Here is a 13,766-nt window from a genome sequence, read left to right as displayed (position 1 = left end):
TTCTTTTGTCTGCAGCGTGGTTTTATAGGCTGTGGTGAGCATCCACCTCTCCTCTACCCTGGACCAATCATAGGTGCTGCATATGTGCTGGAGACTTGTAATTGGGTCTTTCATATGTGCTGGGGGCTTGCAATTGGTGTCCTTGCCATACCTCTTCTCAGTAAAGTATACCAGATAGCTTAGTTGCCCTAGCAACGGGAGGCACCTTCAGAGCCTGTGACCAGCCATAAATTCCTGCATATGGCTGACAGCAAAGAAAGATGGGGGATGGGAAATAGTGCAACATACCTGAAGTAGAACTTTATAGACAATGTTTACCATGTGGGTAAGGGTTGTCAGTAAGGGCTCAGGCCGTAAATAGATGTACACTAGTTTTAATTTTTGCACACGCCCATTTCCCAACCCATTAAAAAATGGCCTTTTTCCACACTGTGGTAAGAAGTGGCCCAACGCATGCCCAAAAGATGCACCCATACTATCACAGGCCATGTTTTACTGCAGAGATTTGTCTGCACAGAGTCATGCATCCAGGCTCATCTGTCAAAGAATTAATATCCATAGCTAAATTCAGACAGTGTCACAATTGTATCCATCTATATTATTGATGAGATGAAGCTGAAAATGTATCATATTTCCAAAAAGGACAGCCAATTAGACAGTTGAGCTACACACTATATTTCAGCACTCTGTCAATTTTTCCAGTCAATAACCTCTACCTGAATTTTAAATCAACTGTTGTGCCAAATTGATAGCATTGTAGTCATATCCCATTTGAGTTGCACACAAAATTCTATTCTTTGCTGAGTTGATAACAATAAAATGCTTCAAGGCCAGGAAGGTTGCAACATCATGGAAGGTAACAGATGGAGTGGTAATTTTGGATATCACACCTGTTCAAACCTTGGTCATAAGGAGATGTTGGTTTCCCCAACATCTAATGGCCACTGTGCTCCTTATAGCATTAAAAAGACTGCATGATAATTGTAAAAACTAGAGAAACTGATCCCATCATTGTCTTTGGGGCATTTCAGCCTTTTAAGTGCAATATGTGGAAGTATTTTGATCCAAAGAAATGAAGACAACATCTTTTCAATGGATTTATAAGTCTTTGGTTCCAGGAGCAAGGGTAGAATGCTGAGCATATAGTATATTTTGGGAGTGATCATCATTTTTATAGTGTCCAAGCACTCCCACCAAGAAAGGTGGGGCAAAGACCAACTAGTTGTCAAGTCTTCATCAGTATTGAGCAGGAACTCAGAGTTTAGATGAACTGTCTCTTCAATGGTGGGGGTGAAAAACACCCCTAAATATTTCAGTTTTGTTGGGGTCCATTTAAACAGATATTGCTCAATCACCAGTTTTATCTCTGAACAATTAAGCAGCATAAACTCAGTCTTTGACATATTTATCTTATATCCTGGTATCAAAGTGAATTGTGAGATTACCTCCTAAATAGCCAGGATGGAACAAGGAGTGGTATGCAATAAGACATCATCCACATAGGCTGAGATTTTGTCAGTAATTGAACCACTATAAACTCTCAGGTTGTAAAAGTGATTGCAGGTGACAATTAGTATAGGTTCCAGTACAATGTTAAATAGTTGGTGGTATGAAGGCCTCCCTGGTGTGTGCCTTGAGATGGAAGAAGTGGTACAGATAAGGTATTACATGTATTCTGGTGACGTATATAGTACTTTGATCATAGCAATGAACTCCTCTTAAAATCCAAACCAGCGGCAAGCATTGAAGATGGAGGGTCATTCAATCCTATTGGTTGATGGCCATGATAGGGTCCGAGGCTTGAGCGGCTTCTAAACAGCCTGGTGTTATCACTAGAAAATCACTTATAAATCCTGTTTGGTTATTTTGGATTATCGCAGGAAGAACAGCCTATAATCATGCTTGCATAATGCTTTGTATTCACACTATCAAGGGTATTGCATTGATGACCTTAAGATGTCCAAACAGGTAGAAAAGATGATAGTCAAAGCCAGAAAGATGCCCGGTTGCATAGGGATAGGAATGGCCAAGAGGAATAAAGAAGAGATAGTGCCTTTGTATAAAACTCTGGTGAGGTCCCATGTAGAATACTATGTGCAATTCTGGAGACCGCACCTTCAAAAAGATACAAACAGGATGAAGTCAGTCCAAATGGTGGCTACTAAAATGGTCAGAGGTCTTCATCATAAAGCATATGGGGACAGAAAGATTTCAGTATGTATACTTGAAAGAAAAGAAGAAGAGAGGAGATATGATAGCGATATTTAAATACCTCCATGACATAAATGCAAAGAAGGTAGGTCTTTTTCAATTGAAAGGAAGCTCTAGAATGAGGGGGTATAGGATAAAGGTGAAAAGGGATAGACTCAGGAATAATCATAGGAAATATTTCTTTATGGAAAGGGAAGTGGGTGCATGAGATGACATCCTGGTGGATGGAGACAAAGACTGTATCTGAATTCAAGAAAGCTTAGGGCAAGTATATAGGATTTCTAAGGAAGAATAAGGGATAATAGATGCTATGTTTCTATGCAATTTTTCATAATCTGCATGTGATTGAACAGCTTTGAATAATTTTGTGCTATCTTCAAATTTGATCACTTCACTTGTTATTCCCATCACCAGATCATTTATAAATACAGTATTTAAAAAAAAAAAAACACTGGTCCCAATATAGAACCCTATGATACCTCACTATTCACCTTCCTCCATTGAGAAAAACACTGGTCCCAATATAGAACCCTATGATACCTCACTATTCACCTTCCTCCATTGAGAGAATTGGCCAGCTACTGTCTGTTTGCTACTCTGATCTATATCCATGCAGCACAAACTGGCCTCTAAGCTGCATGGATATAGATCAGTCCTTCCTTTATTGTGAAACCCAGAAAAGCCTTTGGTCTATGGTACTAATACTCATAGAATAATTCATATCTGGAGTCAGCTACCATAGGTACCTGCCATCTTAGGACTGATCACTTCAGACTAGACAGCTTCTAAGTCTCACAGCTGTTAAAGGGATTTGAATTTAGCCCATGCCTTTTTTCAGTAGTTCAAGATGAATTACATTCAGGTACAGTAAAGGAGTTACTTTTCCTATCCCTAGAGGACTTACAGTCTAAGGGCCTCTTTTATCTAGCCGCACTAGCGGCTCCCAGTGTGGTAATGCCAACAAAGCCCATTCACTTTCAATGGGCTCTGTCGGCATTGCCGAGCAGGAACCGCTACCGTGGCTTGATAAAAGAGGCCCTAAGTTATTACCTGAGGTAATAGATGGTTAAGTGACTCGTCATAGACTGCAAGGAAAAATAGTGGGATTTGAACCTGGCTTTCCTGATTTTCAGAAAGTTAAACCTAAAGACTTTAGACAGGAAGAGTAGGAACACTACAGATGTTCTGACACTAACAGACAACCCATAGACTGCATCTAGCTCCTCAACCTACCAAAACAACAGCTCCTACACCACCACCCTGGTAACAGGGGGGAGCTGTCCATTTTTCTGCCACCCACGGGCTGCTCTCCCACTATTACTAGCGAAATTGGGCTCAGAGAGTAAAGCTGTGAACTCCAAATTCTGCTTCCATGATTTATTGAATCAGACTTTATATGATACCCACATTGGTGTGATATATGTTCCAAAATACTAATACAGTTGTTAAATGTATCAGCTCTAGGGGCATATGTAGAAAGATCAAGAAAAAAGTGGTGATAGGGATACAATAAAAACTGTCTGAACAAAATATCTTTGCTAATATCTTTTTTATTGCAGAAAATATTAGGCAAGTCATAAAATCCAGAAAAGAAAATAAAGACATTTTTTATTTATAAAAAAAATAAAAACATTGATTATTGGGATGTTAAAAATAGGATATGAAGTTCCTAGGGAAGAAAATCAGCATCTTTTTTCATTGCATATATTTTTATTGAGTTTTGTTTTGGGGAAAAAAAACCCCACATCACAACATTGAATAGGGTAATCGCATTCAGACAACATTACTTCATACTACCTCATCAGTATCTACCTTCATATAAAATAAATATACATAATCCAGAATATTCCAGGTCTTCACTTACTCTATAACACCCAATATCCCATCCCTCCCCTGCTTTCCTTTATTTCCTCTAAATCAATCTCCTTATCCTTCTCCAAAAGAAAACACCTACCCCTGAATCCCCTAGATTCAACTCAAGCTAAAAAAAATGTGGCCCTAAAAATTAAGCACTGATGCCAGCGCAGGCCCCCTTTTGTCAAAGCTTCATAAAAGGGGCCTTGAGGGATCAATATTCAAAATGATTTAACTGGCCAGAAACAGCTCCTGGCTAATTAAATTGCTTGTTCAGGGCTAATCAGTCACTTTCAGTGGCAGTTAATCGATTATTCCAGGATTCTATATATATGGTCACTAAACATATAAAGAGGAATCCAATAACATTTATATGGAAATATGATGTTTGATTTTAACAAAATATTTCTAAAAAGCAAGGAAAAGACCTCAAAATGCCCGACCGCTTACTTTCAGTTTTCGGCGGCTTTAACTGGGGGCGTGGTGTTCATCACTGGTCATAAAAACCTTGCTTAGAAAGAATTATTTTAACTTTTAATTTATTTTCAAATTTATTTCCAAAAAGATTTTAGCAATTTTGCTCTTTTTTACAAAAAAGTTTTTTTTTTTAATATATTGACATTATCAATGCTAACTTCAAAATAAAAGTTCTTTGTTTGAAACAGCAACCAGTTATGGTTAAAATGAGATAAAATGCAAGTTTAAAATATAGTTCTTAACTTGCAATTTTTATAGCAGTTTTTGTATATTAACTTTCCAGTTGTTTTCCCTCATAATGAAATATATGGTAAATATTTTTCAGAAAAAATTTTTCTCAATGCTTTCTCTGTCGAAGCACAGCCCTTGAAAAAGCCTACAAGTGAAACGGATGGGGCCACCGTTGGGCAACAGATAAGTGCTCGACCAATTATTTTTTTTTTTTGCAAAGCTGCTTTATAGCACTTCATGAGAATTAGTGAATGTTTTTATGAACTAAATACATTTTGAAGTTAGCATTGATATTGTCAATATATATAAAAAAAAAACTTTTTTTATAAAAAAAGCAAAATTTCTAAAATCTTTTTGGAAATAAATTTGAAAATAAATTAAAAGTTAAAATAATTCTTTCTAAGCAAGGTTTTTATGACCAGTGATGAACATCACGCCCCCAGTTAAAGTCGCCGAAAACTGAAAGTAAGCAGTCGGGCGTTTTGAGGTCTTTTCCTTGCTTTTTAGAAATATTTTGTTAAAATCAAACATCATATTTCCATATAAATTTTATTGGATTTCTCTTTATATGTTTGGTGACCTTGTATCTTGGAGTCCTGTATGGTGATCCTCCTACTATTGTTTAAGGATTCTATATATGGCACCTAAAAAATCCACGTGGAAAATATTTCTGACTAAGCATATTCTATAGGTGCCTAGATTTAGGTGAGGTATATAGAATATGCTTAGGTGATATCTCAGCACGTAAAACTACGTGCCTCCGTTTACACCAACGAAAATGTGGCGAAAATCCCAGCACGTAGATATACATGCACTGGGCCATATTCTATAACTATGCATGTAAAATTTGGAACGTCCATGAAACGCCCATTTCCCTGCCTATAACCTTGCCCATTTTTGCCTGCATGCTTTAAAGTTAGGCACACTGCATTACAGAATATGCTTAGCGAGTTGTGCATGTAAATTCTAATTATTGCCAATTAGTGCTCGTTATTATTATTAGCATTTGTATAGCGCTACCAGACACACACAACGCTGAGCACCTGACATAGAGAGACAGTCCCTATGTGCTGTTATCAATGCTAATTAGCTTGTTAAGACAATTAAGTTATGCACATTATTATAGAATATGCCTGGATTTTGGCGCAGATCTCTAGGCACGCTATATAGAATCTGGGGGTTAGCGCCTAAAGCAAAACCGGCTATTTTGGGGGCGTTCCAGGGGTTGGAGTCAGCACTTAACCTGCCAAAAAGTCATCTGCATAAAAGTCAGTCCTATATTTATGTGGTGTTCCATAGCGGAATATTGCACTTAACCAGCTGTGGTTTATTTAGGTCCAAAACTGGAAATTGAATGGTGGAGCCTGAACAAGGCCCAACATGACATTTTCAAACTGGTGGTAGTCAGCAAAATGCTGAATGCCACTGGCTGAAAATTGACCCCCATATTTATAAGCGAAGTTAAACGCATAACTACAAATTAGTGCCAATTAAAACCACTCTAATTTAATGAGTTAGGCATACAACTGGCACTACTGAATAACTTGTGTGCTAGTGGGTGCAACTTTATAGAATCCATTGCACCGTGCTTAATCCAGCCATATTTCAAATATCAATATATCTTGAGATGTCATCTAATCTCATTAACTAGATTTCACCTGCGATGGCTACCCTTTTACTTTCAAGAAAAAATTTTAACTGTTCTGGCTCAAAGGAAACAACATGTATTGTACTGTTTTGGGATCTTGCCGGGTACTTGTAACCTGGATTGGCCACTGTTGGAAACTGAATGCTGGGCTTGATGGACCTTTGGTATGTCCCAGTATGGCAACAAACTTGCCTTGAGTTTAACTAATCATCAAATTATCCCAACTGACTCTGTACCACAAAGCTTGTTCCCATCATATATCTGCTCTTGGTCCTTCAGCATTATTGTAAAACGTATTGTAGAAAATTCTTAGCATCATATCTATATTAGTTGAATGTTCTAATGCATGCATATTAGGTGTATCTTTTTTTAAATTTAATTTAATTTATTTTTATAAGTATTCACAATAATTCAAGAAAACTCTTGATATGAAAGCTAGAGGGATATAAATAATGTAAATTCAAATTATACATATATTCAAATAACAAAAAGAATATTATTTCCGCCCTCCAATCTCAAGTCCACAATTTAGAAGAGAAAACAAGGTACAAGTTCATGAAATATATATTCCACTAATTAAGATTAGCAAGGAAATAGAAGAGTCGAAGATGATAATACTGCTGCCTGTAGATTAGGAGTTATAGCAACCCTCGAATCTAGAAAGGAACTCAAATGAGTAGAATCATAAAAAATATATATTTAACTGAATTAACTTTCAATACACATTTACAGGGAATGTTAAGCCAAAATAAACCTCCCAATTGTAGGACCCGGGGGCAAAGTTTTAAAAATAATTGATGCCTCTTTTGAGTTGCTCTTGCAATGTCAGGAAATATTCTAATCGTATTATTCATAAAGAGTTCACCCCTGTGACGAAAAAATTGTCTCAGGATCCCATCAAGGTCTGGTTCCAAAACAAAAGTCACTATTAAAGTTGCTGGTGTAGTACCCATCTCGTCATCTTGAATTATTTGTGTAAGGTTCAATATGTCGAATGAAACTTCTGCTCCTTGTTCAGCTTGATTAATATTTTTTAAAATCCTTTTTATATGGTGGCAAATAATTTATCTTTGAAACTGGCGGGTAAGCCTGTTCAGGAATCTTCAGTATTTCTGATAAATGTTTCTTAAAAGTTATTAAAGGGGCAATAGATGTAATTTTAGGAAAATTAATCAATCTCAGAGTTTTAGCTCTTAGTTGATTTTCTAAATTTTATAGTGTAGTAACGTATTTTCCTTAATCAAGTTGATCTGAGTTTGTTGAAGAAATTTTATATTGTCATTATTCATTTCTATTGTTTTCTCAATATTTAGTGTTCTTGTTTCCATGACTGAAATTTTTTCCAAAGGCAATTTAGTAGTTTGAGTCACCAGTAACAATTTCTGTGAGAAAGAAGTTTCTAAGCTCATAAGAGCTTCCCAAATTGAATCCAGGGTAATAATACTTGGTTTAGCAAGCAATAAAGACTTACTAAGTGAGGTGAATTCAGCTAAGATTTGACCCGATGGCTGCTTCTCCTCTACTGCTCTGGAGTCTGCCATAACACTGGCTCTACCTGATGCCTCACCTCTGCTGATGACATCCGATGGATCCACGCTGCAAACCGACCCCGCTGGAGGAAGCACTCCTTGGTCAGTAACACAAGGGGTTTCCTGCCCCTGTTGCAGCTCCACCGCCGGCATTATCGGAGAGCTCCGTTTGTTGGGGCTGAATGAGATCTCAGCCTCAAGCTGGGGGAGTAGGACACCTCCCACCACTCCCTCCAGCAGCAAGGTATCTAGCCCCGAAAAACTTCCAGGCACAGTAAAGCGGTCCATCGGCCCCCGATGGTCTCACAGGTGTAGCGGGGCCAACATGCTGTTTACCCCTCCTCTTCGGGTGAAGAGCCGCCTTGCTGCATTCTCCTCAGGACACCATTTTATCTCGGTGTATCTTTAGTATTATGCTAACATTGTATTTTATCTCTGGTATTTGAATTCCAGTGATGTTAAATGTGTATATTTTTGATACTGTTTGATGGTAGTCCTATTATTAGGTTTCAAGTTTTTAAGTTTACATCATTTATTGTATTTATGTTTATTCTTGGTTATTTTACTATTATTATTATGCTGTTAATAAAATTATGTTTTATGTTAAACTGCGCCTAGTGTACACTACCTTGGGTGAATCTCTTCATAAAGGTGGTTAGTAAATTCCAATAAATAAATAAATAAATAATAATAAACACTTATGTACTTATGTAACAGGTATTAGTAAAATCAATCAGACATTTACATGGAAAATGAAGGGTAAAGAAAGCACCAAGAGAGAACAATTCCTGGCATAAAACAATAATTTTTGTTGAGTTTCTATAGTCAGTAAAATCCCTAATTCTTTGACCTAAAAATAGAAATACAGTTTAAAATCCATACCAACATCCTGCCAGAAAACGAAACTAAGAGAATGGCTTGTTTGCTTCCTTTAATTGTCCAAACTGTCTGAAGAGGATATCATTTCACCTCCTTGGTCCCTTACATTTGTTCTTCTTCTACCAAGGAAGTAATAAAATGTTGTTAGAAGGTTTAAAACCACTAGCAGAGAGGGTCAGCACCTCCATTAAATACATTTTAAATGTCTCTCTAGGCATTTTGCCCAGAACCTTAGGAAAGTTTAGAAACTGCAGGTTGAGACTCCTACACCTATTTTCTATTTGTTTTAGTTTATGATGAACCAAAATCTTATTTTTAATTAATTCAATATTAACTTGTTTAACCTCCTCAATATATGTATCTACAGTCTCAGCTCTGTTCATCATCCTGATCTGCCTTATATCTTGACTCTAGGCCAATCTTTCAATGTTCTTACCCACAGCAAAAATGTCATTTGCTTAAACATTAACAGTCATTGAGTCTTACTAATACATTCCATAGGCAGTCTCAGCAATATGGAGGAAGAACAGGACCAGTGGGGGTAGAGTCACTAATTCCACCTCTATTCCTGTTGATACACTCTTCCTCACCAACCAGCCCCAAACGTATTCTCAGAGTTGCAGACACTAAAGCTGCTTCAACCTGCTGAATTGCTACAGCCTCAAACTCTGATCCGCCCAACCCAGCCCTCCTCAATCTCTGCGAGTAACAATGCAGTGGTAGTAAGCCTCTCAGAATCCCAATCATGGTGTAATTCCAGAAGGGTGGAAGAGGTGGAGAGAAGAGCAAAGCCTCCTCTTCCAAAGATGCTGAGTCTCTCCCATTCAGTATCTGAGTAGGCTTCTCATGGCTGGGGACTGGAGAAAACTAACACACTTGAATTGCTCCAAATCTGGAGAAGAGACTGCTAGAGGATGCTCCAAGAAACCTTTCCTTTTGTGAGGCATATTTCATGGTAAATAGTAAAAAAAGAAAGAACTCTGAAGATGGCTAGTGTCTCTACAACAGCAGAGTGCTGCCATCTTGCTCCTCCCATGTAATTTCAAATGAATGCATCTCCCTGGATTTCTACTTTTACATTGATGCCCACTAGAGGGCTGGGATTTGAAGTGTACTTTGGGGGATCATGATGTGTGCCCTCTTGGACACCAGCTTAGAAGAGGAACATCACCTTCATAGAGCTTTTTCCAATAGTCATTACAATTCAAATCAAGGCTGATCATCTTAGTAACAAGATAGTGTTGTTCTGATGTGACAATGCTGTAGTCTGGAAAGTTATTAAACACCAGTCTGCTAACGTGTTCATTATTTTTTGAATGATTTTGCTTTGCATATTTATATTGTAATGTTTTAGCAAAAGCCTGGAATATATGTAGGATCTGCAGTAAGGCAGCTCCTGCGGGGCTTGTCCTCTCCATGTATTGGGCTCTAGGTCCTCCTCCAGCTTATTGCACAGGTATACAATAGTCTCCTTACCAAACCTGAACCTGCATATGCACTGCTCCTATGTCATGTTCATGAACTGTGTAAGGGGCCTGTGATACCCACTGCACAGGTGTCCTCCTTCTTTTCTATTGACTATCTCCAGCATGGAAGTGCCTGCAAGAGCATCTTGCTTCAACTCGTGCTTAAAACCAACGGCAGCAGCACCCAGTACCCATCACCAGCTATATTCAGTATTCACCACCAGAAATGGCACTCTGATACACAGAAGTCATCAGCTGCCCACCCCTCTCCCACATACACTCACAATGGGATATCCAGAGAGACACCGATACCATTATAAACAAACACACCCAATCAGTGGCATGGGAACACACTCCAATGCACTCACAAAGAGAAAGGCAATGGCAGAGAAACACACCCAGATGAACACACCCACACATATGCTCAGTCATATATCCTCTCTTTCTCTCTCACACACACATACAAATGCACACACATATTCACTCACAGACTATAGTACAGAGATGGCTGGAGAAGGAACATGGAGGTTAAAGAGTCTGGAGGAGGGGTTAGAGAGGGGTGGGGAAGATATTTGAGAAATAGGAGCAATATGGAGCATAGTGGGTGATATGGGGCAGTAGAGAGTCAAATGAAGTCAGAGAGATTGCTAGTTAAAGGGTTTGTTAATGCACTGAAATGACAAGCAGCGGCACAATGTACCAATTAATACCCCAGGTCAAAAGAGCTGTCTTCTGTCCCATTTAGTTGCTGTATATAACAGGTATACATTTGAGTACATCCTTTTGGCACCATCCACACACCTGACATCTATGGAATATGTCATATACATGGTTTTTGGTCTTGCTCACAGCCCATTCTCATTCTCCAAAATGCTCTTTTTCAGCGTGTATGCATATGCATGTATCTTTTTTTTTTTTTTTTGCTTTTAAAAAATACCATTGAGCCCTTTGTCAGCTATTGGATGGCCAGATGGTGTTTTTGGATTCATTGTTGCAACCTAACTTTCATAAAATTGCGACTATAAAAGACACATATTTGGCATTCTATAAGTCAATAGAGGTGGTGTAAATGTTTGGGCCTAAATACAGGAGCTATACATGTATATAATATTCTAATCTTACCCTTGTTCAGCCCAGCCTCCACCCATGTATATGTGCATGCATCAAATATGCAGTATATAAAAGATTTGCATATTTACAGAATTTTCAGCATTTACACACACATGTGCACCCATATGTGACTATATACAAGTATTCTAATCACTTATACACATAATTGCTGTGCAAATGTTAGCTCCCAGTTTATGTAATTGGAATATGAATAAAAATGAAATGAAATGATAGGGGTTGCAAGGGTCAATGTACAGATTGACAACATATTGGTTCTTCTAGAAATAGTTCACATACAGCATGTGTAGGCAATGGTTTCCTGTCTTAATATGCTCAGTGTTCATTTATTAGACATAAGACTATTCTTAAATACCTCATGAAGGGCCATATCCAGTTTACAGCAAAAAGGGCAGTTTGGGTAAAGTAGGTTGGTTGCCCCTTCAGGAAGGGAGACTCAAAACCAAGAAGGTTTAATGACAGGAGATAGCATGAGCCTATCTGGTCCATTATCTGGGCTGAAGCCAGTGGGCGGAGCTTGCTGCCATATTGGTTAGTCCAAAACAATAGCAAACTTGTGAGGCTTATATTATTTTATTAAACCTCCTAGGTTTTGTATTCTCTCTGTTAGGAGGGAATCATGGGGGAATGTAAGGGGAGTTGGTTTGTTTTTATTTTTTATTTTTTGGTTTTCAAGGGGTCTGTGAAAGGGGGAGGGCTATATTCACCCCCCCCCCCCCATATATTCAGCACTATTAACCAATTATTTTGCTGTCTTCTAGTCATATTGAGCACTCTAAATATGTCAGCTTGGCATTCTAGGCAGATTTAAAGAATCTCTGAACCAATTATATTCAAGCAAGCTTTTCAACGGCTTTTATCCCATAGCACTCTATTAACTGACTAACTCCACAAATCATATTAGCAGAATATGACTAGAAGAGAGCAAAAGAATTATGAGTAAGAAATATTACAGTTTGGAAACTCATGTTTTTATTGATTGAATTCTAATACTTAACTTTGTTTCTGCACATAAATAAAAGAGAGTCAGTAACCCCTGAGGCAACAGTTTGAATACTACGAAACGGTGGCCAATGTCTGGGCAACTTTACAATGACTTCTATATTGATTAAAAGCTATGTATTTGATCATTATTAAGAAAAATAATTTTAAAAAATTAAAAAATGAAGAGAGTTGATAGAATTAAAGACAGGAAGGTTTTTGCCTGTGATCGATGCTGACAGGTTATCAAAAGTTTAAAAACTTGCATTTTCTGAGGCTTTTACTTCCAGTTTTGATATATGAGAGATGTTGAACACAGAACAAGTGAAGTGTTTTTGATTTGTAAGCAATTTTACTGCCATTTACTAAGGGGGTGTTTTACTAAGGCTCACTCACATTTTTGGCGCGCGCTCAAATTGTAGGCGCGCTAAACATTAGAGATGCCAATGCATTCCTATGAGTGTCTCTAACCTTTAGAATGCCCACAATTTTAGTGCACACTAAAAACGTGAGTGCTCCTTAGCAAAAGATGCCCTAAGGCCTTTAACCTATTTGGTAGAGGGATGGGCAGTGGCAGGGTAGAGGTAGATAAGTGACACATAAGCATTGCAAGTCAATCAGTAAGGGGACCTTTTACTAAAGGGTTGCCACACAGTAATGGGCTTCCTGCGTGGCAACCCAGAACTACCGCCAGCCCAATGTGAGTGCCAGTGGTATTTCCACCTCAGCGCGTGCCATTTCTGGTGCTAGCAGAAATATTGAAAAATTATTTTTGCATGAGGTTATCTGGCAGCAATTGGACAGTATTGCAAGCTGCCTGGTTACCACTGTGTTTTATTTTTTATTTGTTACATTTGTACCCCGTGCTTTCCCACTCATGGCAGGCTCAATGCGGCAGGCAATGTAGGGTTAAGTGACTTGCCCAGAGTCACAAGGAGCTGCCTGTGGTGGGAATTAAACTCAGTTCCTCAGGACCAAAGTCCACCACCCTAACCACTAGGCCACTCCTTACTGCCACATCAGTGGGTGGAGTAAATGCTTCCCCCCAAAATGACCGCACGGCAAGTGCAAACTTACCGCATGGATATTTCATTTTCGGCTATTTTCATCTGCTGCAATAAAAGGGGCCCTGGGGCGTGGCAAAAATGGCCACTGCCGCTAGCACAGGGCCCCTTTTACCGCAGCTTAGTAAAAGGGCCCCTAAAGTTGCAGCCATATCCAAGTAAAAGTGTGCTCTTGGACCCTGTTTACTAAGTTGCATTATAGGTGTGCTAGCATTTTTAGCCCGCTATAAAAATTAGCACGTGATAACAATAGAGACACTGATAGGAATATATGGTTGTCTCTAGGCCCAGAGGGAAG

Source organism: Microcaecilia unicolor, chromosome 4 (assembly GCF_901765095.1).
Source record: "Microcaecilia unicolor chromosome 4, aMicUni1.1, whole genome shotgun sequence".
In the NCBI taxonomy this organism is placed as follows: domain Eukaryota; kingdom Metazoa; phylum Chordata; class Amphibia; order Gymnophiona; family Siphonopidae; genus Microcaecilia; species Microcaecilia unicolor.
Note: the sequence above shows the minus strand (reverse complement) of the source record.